Here is a 7,057-nt window from a genome sequence, read left to right as displayed (position 1 = left end):
GGGTGGGGGGTGCCGGGGAGTCGGTCGCAACGGGGGTCCAAGGGGCTGCCGCGCGGTCGGGGCCGTAGGCGCGGGCATTTTGTGAGGCCACGTCGAGGGAGGCCGCAAGGGCCCGTGCCTCTGTGAGCCCTAATGAGTCTCTCTCTAGCAGTCGCTGGCGAATTTGGGAAGAAGTCATACCTGCCACAAAAGCATCCCTGATTAGGAGCTCCGTATGTTTGTTTGCACTCATCGGTGGGCAGTTGCAGTTCCTTCCCAATATCAGCAGCACGCTGTAGAACTCGTCCAGCGATTCTCCGGGGACTTGTCGTCTCATTGCGAGTTGGTGGCGTGCGTAGATTTGGTTTACGGGCCGAATGTAGACCCCTTTCAGCATGGTGAGCGCCGTCGGGAAATCCTCCGCATCTTCGATGAGCGTGTAGATCTCCGGGCTCACCCTGGAATGCAGGACCTGCATTTTCTGGTCTTCTGTGGTCCGGCCAGGGGCTGTTCGGAGGTATCCTTCGAAGCACGCTAGCCAGTGTTTAAATACGGCCGCTGAATTTGCTGCATGGGGGCTGATTCGCAGACACTCCGGGGCGATCCGGAGCTCCATAGGCGTTTTAAGTCTGCTTAATAAATTGTAGCACAATCAATTACTCATGAGTCGAGAAGTGATGAAGTCAATCGAGGCTTTATTAAGCAAGACTTGTTCCCCAGCAGCTCAGTTACAGAATGAGGCTGCTGGGAGAACCCGGGCTCTTATACTCCGCCTTACTGGGTGGAGCCAGCAGGCGGCAGATCCAATCAGGACCCAGTGTCTGTCTACCAATAGCCTCTCGGCATCACAGGTACCGTACTACCCCTAATACATACCACCACAGTGAGTTTGTGCGTTTCCATTGTAATCGTAGAGGTCATATTCAAGTACATTGCCGCGCATCGCTTCTCAGCCTTTTGGCTAAGATCAAGCGAAAGATGAGGTGCAATGCCTTTTCCTGTCATTGTGGATCTTGTTTGTCGAGCCATAAATTGGCTTCAATTTTAATTTTAATTTGTTTTTGGAACAAGCAATGAGGTGGAGTAAGGGTTTGCTCTGTGACTTTGCAACTTTAAGGATGGGATAAAAATATGTTTTTTTAAGCACCGTTGCCGTGCAAGACAGAGTTTGTCAATGTAAAAAAAAACAAGAGCAGCAACAGTCCACAGCACCACTGCAGAAAGTGAAGAGAAGTTCTGAGGAGGAGCACACAATTTGAACATAGTCCAGGTAAAGAAGACAGCCCCCATTGAAATCATCCAAAGTGTAAAAGGTGAACCCTTGAAAATGGAAGTCAACACTGGGGCCTCATTGAGAGTTGTGGGGGAGCAGACATTCAAGTATATTTGGAATGGAGCCTAAACTTTAAATTTGGGCAACACTACAGCCAAACTTTCCATTTACACTGGGGAAACCCTGAAATTCTTAGGACCACCAACACACTGGTGGCTTATAAAGAACAAGAAGCTTATCTGCCTCTGGTTGTTGTGGAAGGGCACAGGTCCAGCTTAATTGTAAGGGACTGTTTATAGCAAATCACACTCGATTGGCTGGAAATGTTTTAAATTTCCAACAGTGTCCTTCAAAATGTCTTGAGAAGCTACAAGGACATTTTTCACAGCGAGCTAGGCCAGATCAAAGGCGTGAAAGTCAGAATTTATATCAATATGGAATCGACAAGCACGTTTTTATAGTCAGACCAGTTCCCTATACTTTGGATCAGAAAGTCAAAAGGGAGTTTAAGAGATTAGAAGAGCTGAGCATTATCAGACCAGTTCAATTTTCCCAGTGGGCAGTCCCCATAGTCCCCATCCTCAAACCAGATTAGCCATTAGGATCTGTGGGACTACAAATTAACCATCAATTAGGCTGACCAGCAGTTACAAGAATGTAACTGGGCTTAAATGCCTCCTCGGCATAGTAAAGTATTATGGCTGGTACATTTTGAATTTAACCACAAAATTGGCACAATTACACCACATATTAAAGAAACATCAACGATGGCAATTGGGGGGAGCTACAAGAAAAAGCTTTTTGCTTGGTGAAGCAAGCTTTGCAATCCTCGACCCTTTTAGTTCACTTCAACCCTCGGAAACCGATTATTCTCACATGTGATGCACCTCCTTATGGGATAGGGGCAGTGCTATCCCACAAGATGGGGATGGTTCCGAGTGGCTTTTGCCTTGAGGACCCTTTTGGAAGCAGAGTTAAACAATGCTCAAATTGAGAAAGAGTGTTTACCAATCATATATGGTGTGATGAAATTCCATCAATATGTGCATGAATGGCAATTTTGTAATCCTTAATAGTGGCCTTAAACCACTATTGAGCCTTTTGAGAGAGCACAAACCAATGCCACCATTAGCCTCTGCAAGGATGCAGCATTGGGCTTTGCTGCTGGTGACCTACAATTATGCCGTTCAGTACAGACCTAGCATGCAAATTTCAATGCAGATGCATTAAGCTGACTCCCCCTACTGAAAAATGTATCACCTCCACCAGTACCCTGGATCTTATTGGTCTTGAATTTCTTGGTCACCTTGCCAGTGTTGGCTGGCCACATTCATAACTGGACCCAATGGATAATACAGACTGAGTGGAATTATGAGAAATCTGAGCACCTGTAGCCCTATTTAACCTGTCAAGATGAACTGACCTATGAGGATGGAGTGATCTTGTGGGATTCAGGAGTCGTTGTTACATCACCCACCAGGGGACCTCTCTTAAAGGAGCTGTATAATGCTCACCAGGGTAAACAAAGATGAACATGCTAGCATGCACGGCCAGGCATTGATAAAACCATCAAAGAGATGATACAGCAATGTCACCCATGTCAGATTCAACAATCTCTGCTCTATCTGCCAATCTCCACTCCTGGGAGTCACCCATGGACCCAGGTCTACATTGACTACACAGACCTTTTTTGGGCAGGATGGTTTTAGTTTTGGGGGATGCCGACTCCAAGTGTCTGTCAATACAGAAAATAGGGACCATGGGCTCAGCACAGAGTGCTCGCCATACATGGACTGCCACAATCCATTGTATCTGACAACGGCACTCCTTTACAGGGGGTGACTTCCAGACTTTTGTTCGAGTGAACGGCATCTGCCGTACCAGGGTGGCCGTATATTACCCTGCATCCAATGGGTTGGCTGAAAGGGCAAGTCAGACCTTTAAAAACACCATGAGGAAATAATCTTTTTTTTTTAAATTTAGAGTACCCAATTCATTTTTTCCAATTAAGGGGCAATTTAGCATGGCCAATCCACCTACCCTGCACATCTTTGGGCTGTGGCGCAAGCATGGTGAGAATGTGCAAACTCCACACAGACAGTGACCCAGAGCCGGAATCGAACCTGGGACCTCGGCGCCGTGAGGCAGCAGGGCTAACCCACTGCGCCACTGTGCTGCCCGATGAGGAAGTAATCTGACAAACCGCTGTGCCACTGGTTTGCCAATTTTCTGTTATTATACAACTCACCACCACGGGAGGGAGGGGCGTCACACCTGACAAGCTGTTGATGGGTCATTGCGTCTGAACCTGTTTGGATTTAGTGTTTCCTAATTTGGGCAGGATGGAGGCACATCAGGCCTCCCAGAGAAGTCAACGGGTTACGCGGGTGAACAACAGGTCATTCTGGGTGAGGGACCCAGTCTTAGTGCAGAACCTCGCCTCGGGCTCACTATGGTTAGCCAGGAGGAATGTGTCCCAGTCGGGGCCTGTGGCATACATGGTCAATGTAAATGGAAGGATGTGAAAAAGCACACTGTCGATTTGTGGAGCCAGGGGGCGGCGACCCCTATTTCAGAACAGACGAGTCCTACTGGTGTTGTCAACATTCCTGTGAATGTTCCTGAACAGAGGGAGCTGACAACTCCTGAGCCAACTCTGCCAGCTGCACATTTGGAAGCCGGTGAGAACAGTTCCCCTACTGAGGCGACTGTACCGCTTGAAAAGTCGTCGGCCACTGACAACATGGCTGCCTCGGAGGGTGTTGCGCCTTTGAGAGGACTACGGAGATTCAGGAGGACTCGACTATACCAGACCGACTGACTCTCTGATATACTCTGTCTCCCCTGATGTCTTTTGCCACGCATATAATACCTGTAGATAATTATTGTGTAAAATGTAATAAGGGACTTACGGGAGGGGAAGACATTTGGTAGTGTGGCCCCTTTAAGGGGCAGGCCTGGCGCACTACGTGACTGGCTCGGGGCTAATCGTGTGGGAACACGCAGACCCTAGCCAATAGCGAGTTAGCCCGGGGCCCTGGGAGTAGGGAGCCAGGCAGTGTGGATCCCAGAGCTGAAGAAATAAGACCCATCCTACTGTGTTTGTACATATACCAGCCTTTTCCTTTTGTTAATAAACCCCTTTGTACTGGAAGCCTCCAGAGTGTTGTCTTGAGCCACCACAATACTGAACTGTAACCAACACCCTCCAAGAATGCTGTGCAGTTTGGAGGGGACTTAGCTCCCATGAGCATTCTGACCTTTGTTTGTTTAGGCAGTGGTGGGCAACCTGCAGCTTGGGGGCCACATGTGGTCCATCTGGGTTCTGAGCATGGCATTTTCCACAAGATATTTTGATGACGGTTGCCCATGAGCAGGGTTGCCACATTCCGCTGATTTCCGTCCATGTAGTTTTTTTCCTACCAGTATGACTGAAGTGATTCCCACATAAAGCAAGGGAAATGAAGTGAGGTGCATGCTGATTGCTCACAGCATTGACTGTGAGAGCTGTATGCTCCCTATGTGTCCAAAGTGTAATTTCTTTTTTACCATTTGAAGTTGAGAATAGTTCGATTAATATATAAATGATCAAACATTTTCTATAACTCGTTATGAAATATCCAAAGTGTATTAAATATATTTAATCTTATTCATGGGGTCATGGTTAACGAACAAGCCAGATTTCAATCTTGCAGCTCACTGAGATGAAGGAGGGCCACCATGTGGCTCACTCACTGATCTAGGTCACCCATTATTGCTCTAGAGTAAATGTTGCAGGTTTAGAATGAACAGTCAAAGGAACTGTGGCAAATTGCTGAAGTGTATCTTTTAGATGGTACACACTGCTGCTACTGTGTAGCATTTTCTGGTAATAATAATAAAGAGAATGGGTGAGATTCTCTGGCCTCATTGCACTCTCGCTCGAGCAAAATGAGGCCTGTGAATAGCGGGAGAGGCCAAAAACGAGAAATGCAGCAGGCGGCAAACAAAGAACAAAGAACAAAGAAATGTACAGCACAGGAACAGGCCCTTCGGCCCTCCAAGCCCGTGCCGACCATGCTGCCCGACTAAACTACAATCTTCTACACTTCCTGGGTCCGTATCCCTCTATTCCCATCCTATTCCTGTATTTGTCAAGATGCCCCTTAAATGTCACTATCGTCCCTGCTTCCACCACCTCCTCCGGTAGCGAGTTCCAGGCACCCACTACCCTCTGCGTAAAAAACGTGCCTCGTACATCTACTCTAAACCTTGCCCCTCTCACCTTAAACCTATGCCCCCTAGTAATTGACCCCTCTACCCTGGGGAAAAGCCTCTGACTATCCACTCTGTCTATGCCCCTCATAATTTTGTAGACCTCTATCAGGTCTCCCCTCAACCTCCTTCGTTCCAGTGAGAACAAACCGAGTTTATTCAACCGCTCCTCATAGCTAATGCCCTCCATACCAGGCAGCATTCTGGTAAATCTCTTCTGCACCCTCTCTAAAGCCTCCACATCCTTCTGGTAGTGTGGCGACCAGAATTGAACACTATACTCCAAGTGTGGCCGAACTAAGGTTCTATACAGCTGCAACATGACTTGCCAATTCTTATACTCAATGCCCCGGCCAATGAAGGCAAGCATGCCGTATGCTTTCTTGACTACCTTCTCCACCTGTGTTGCCCCTTTCAATGACCTGTGGACCTGTACTCCTAGATCTCTTTGACTTTCAATACTCTTGAGGGTTCTACCATTCACTGTATATTCCCTACCTGCATTAGACCTTCCAAAATTCATTACCTCACATTTGTCCGGATTAAACTCCATCTGCCATCTCTGCGCCCAAGTCTCCAAACAATCTAAATCCTGCTGTATCCTCTGACAGTCCTCATCGCTATCCGCAATTCCACCAACCTTTGTGTCGTCTGCAAACTTACTAATCAGACCAGTTACATTTTCCTCCAAATCATTTATATATACTACAAAGAGCAAAGGTCCCAGCACTGAACCCTGTGAAACACCACTGGTCACAGCCCTCCAATTAGAAAAGCATCCTTCCATTGCTACTCTCTGCCTTCTATGACCTAGCCAGTTCTGTATCCACCTTGCCAGCTCACCCCTGATCCCGTGTGACTTCACCTTTTGTACTAGTCTACCATGAGGGACCTTGTCAAAGGCCTTACTGAAGTCCATATAGACAACATCCACTGCCCTACCTGCATCAATCATCTTAGTGACCTCCTCAAAAAACTCTATCAAGTTAGTGAGAGACGACCTCCCCTTCACAAAACCATGCTGTCTCTCACTAATACGTCCATTTGCTTCCAAATGGGAGTAGATCCTGTCTCGAAGAATTCCCTACCACTGAAGTAAGGCTCACCGGCCTGTAGTTCCCTGGATTATCCTTGCTACCCTTCTTAAACAGAGGAACAACATTGGCTATTCTCCAGTCCTCCGGGACATCCCCTGAAGACAGTGAGGATCCAAAGATTTCTGTCAAGGCCTCAGCAATTTCCTCTCCAGCCTCCTTCAGTATTCTGGGGTAGATCCCATCAGGCCCTGGGGACTTATCTACCGTAATATTTTTTAAGACACCCAACACCTCGTCTTTTTGGATCTCAGTGTGACCCAGGCTATCTACACACCCTTCTCCAGACTCAACATCTACCAATTTCTTCTCTTTGGTGAATACTGATGCAAAGTATTCATTTAGTACCTCGCCCATTTCCTCTATCTCCACACATAGATTCCCTTGCCTATCCTTCAGTGGGCCAACCCTTTCCCTGGCTATCCTCTTGCTTTTTATTTACGTGTAAAAAGCCTTG

At 47.3% G+C, this 7,057-nt stretch overlaps 1 pseudogene; it reads left to right on the top strand.

Moving 5' to 3' along the window:
- The first annotated feature begins 920 nt into the window (after positions 1–920).
- LOC140427573 (U2 spliceosomal RNA) lies at positions 921–1,130 on the top strand (annotated as a pseudogene).
- The last annotated feature ends 5,927 nt before the right edge of the window (positions 1,131–7,057 follow it).

Source organism: Scyliorhinus torazame, chromosome 7 (assembly GCF_047496885.1).
Source record: "Scyliorhinus torazame isolate Kashiwa2021f chromosome 7, sScyTor2.1, whole genome shotgun sequence".
Taxonomy (NCBI): Eukaryota; Metazoa; Chordata; class Chondrichthyes; order Carcharhiniformes; family Scyliorhinidae; genus Scyliorhinus; species Scyliorhinus torazame.
Note: the sequence above shows the minus strand (reverse complement) of the source record. Positions and strands in the feature narration are given on the sequence as shown.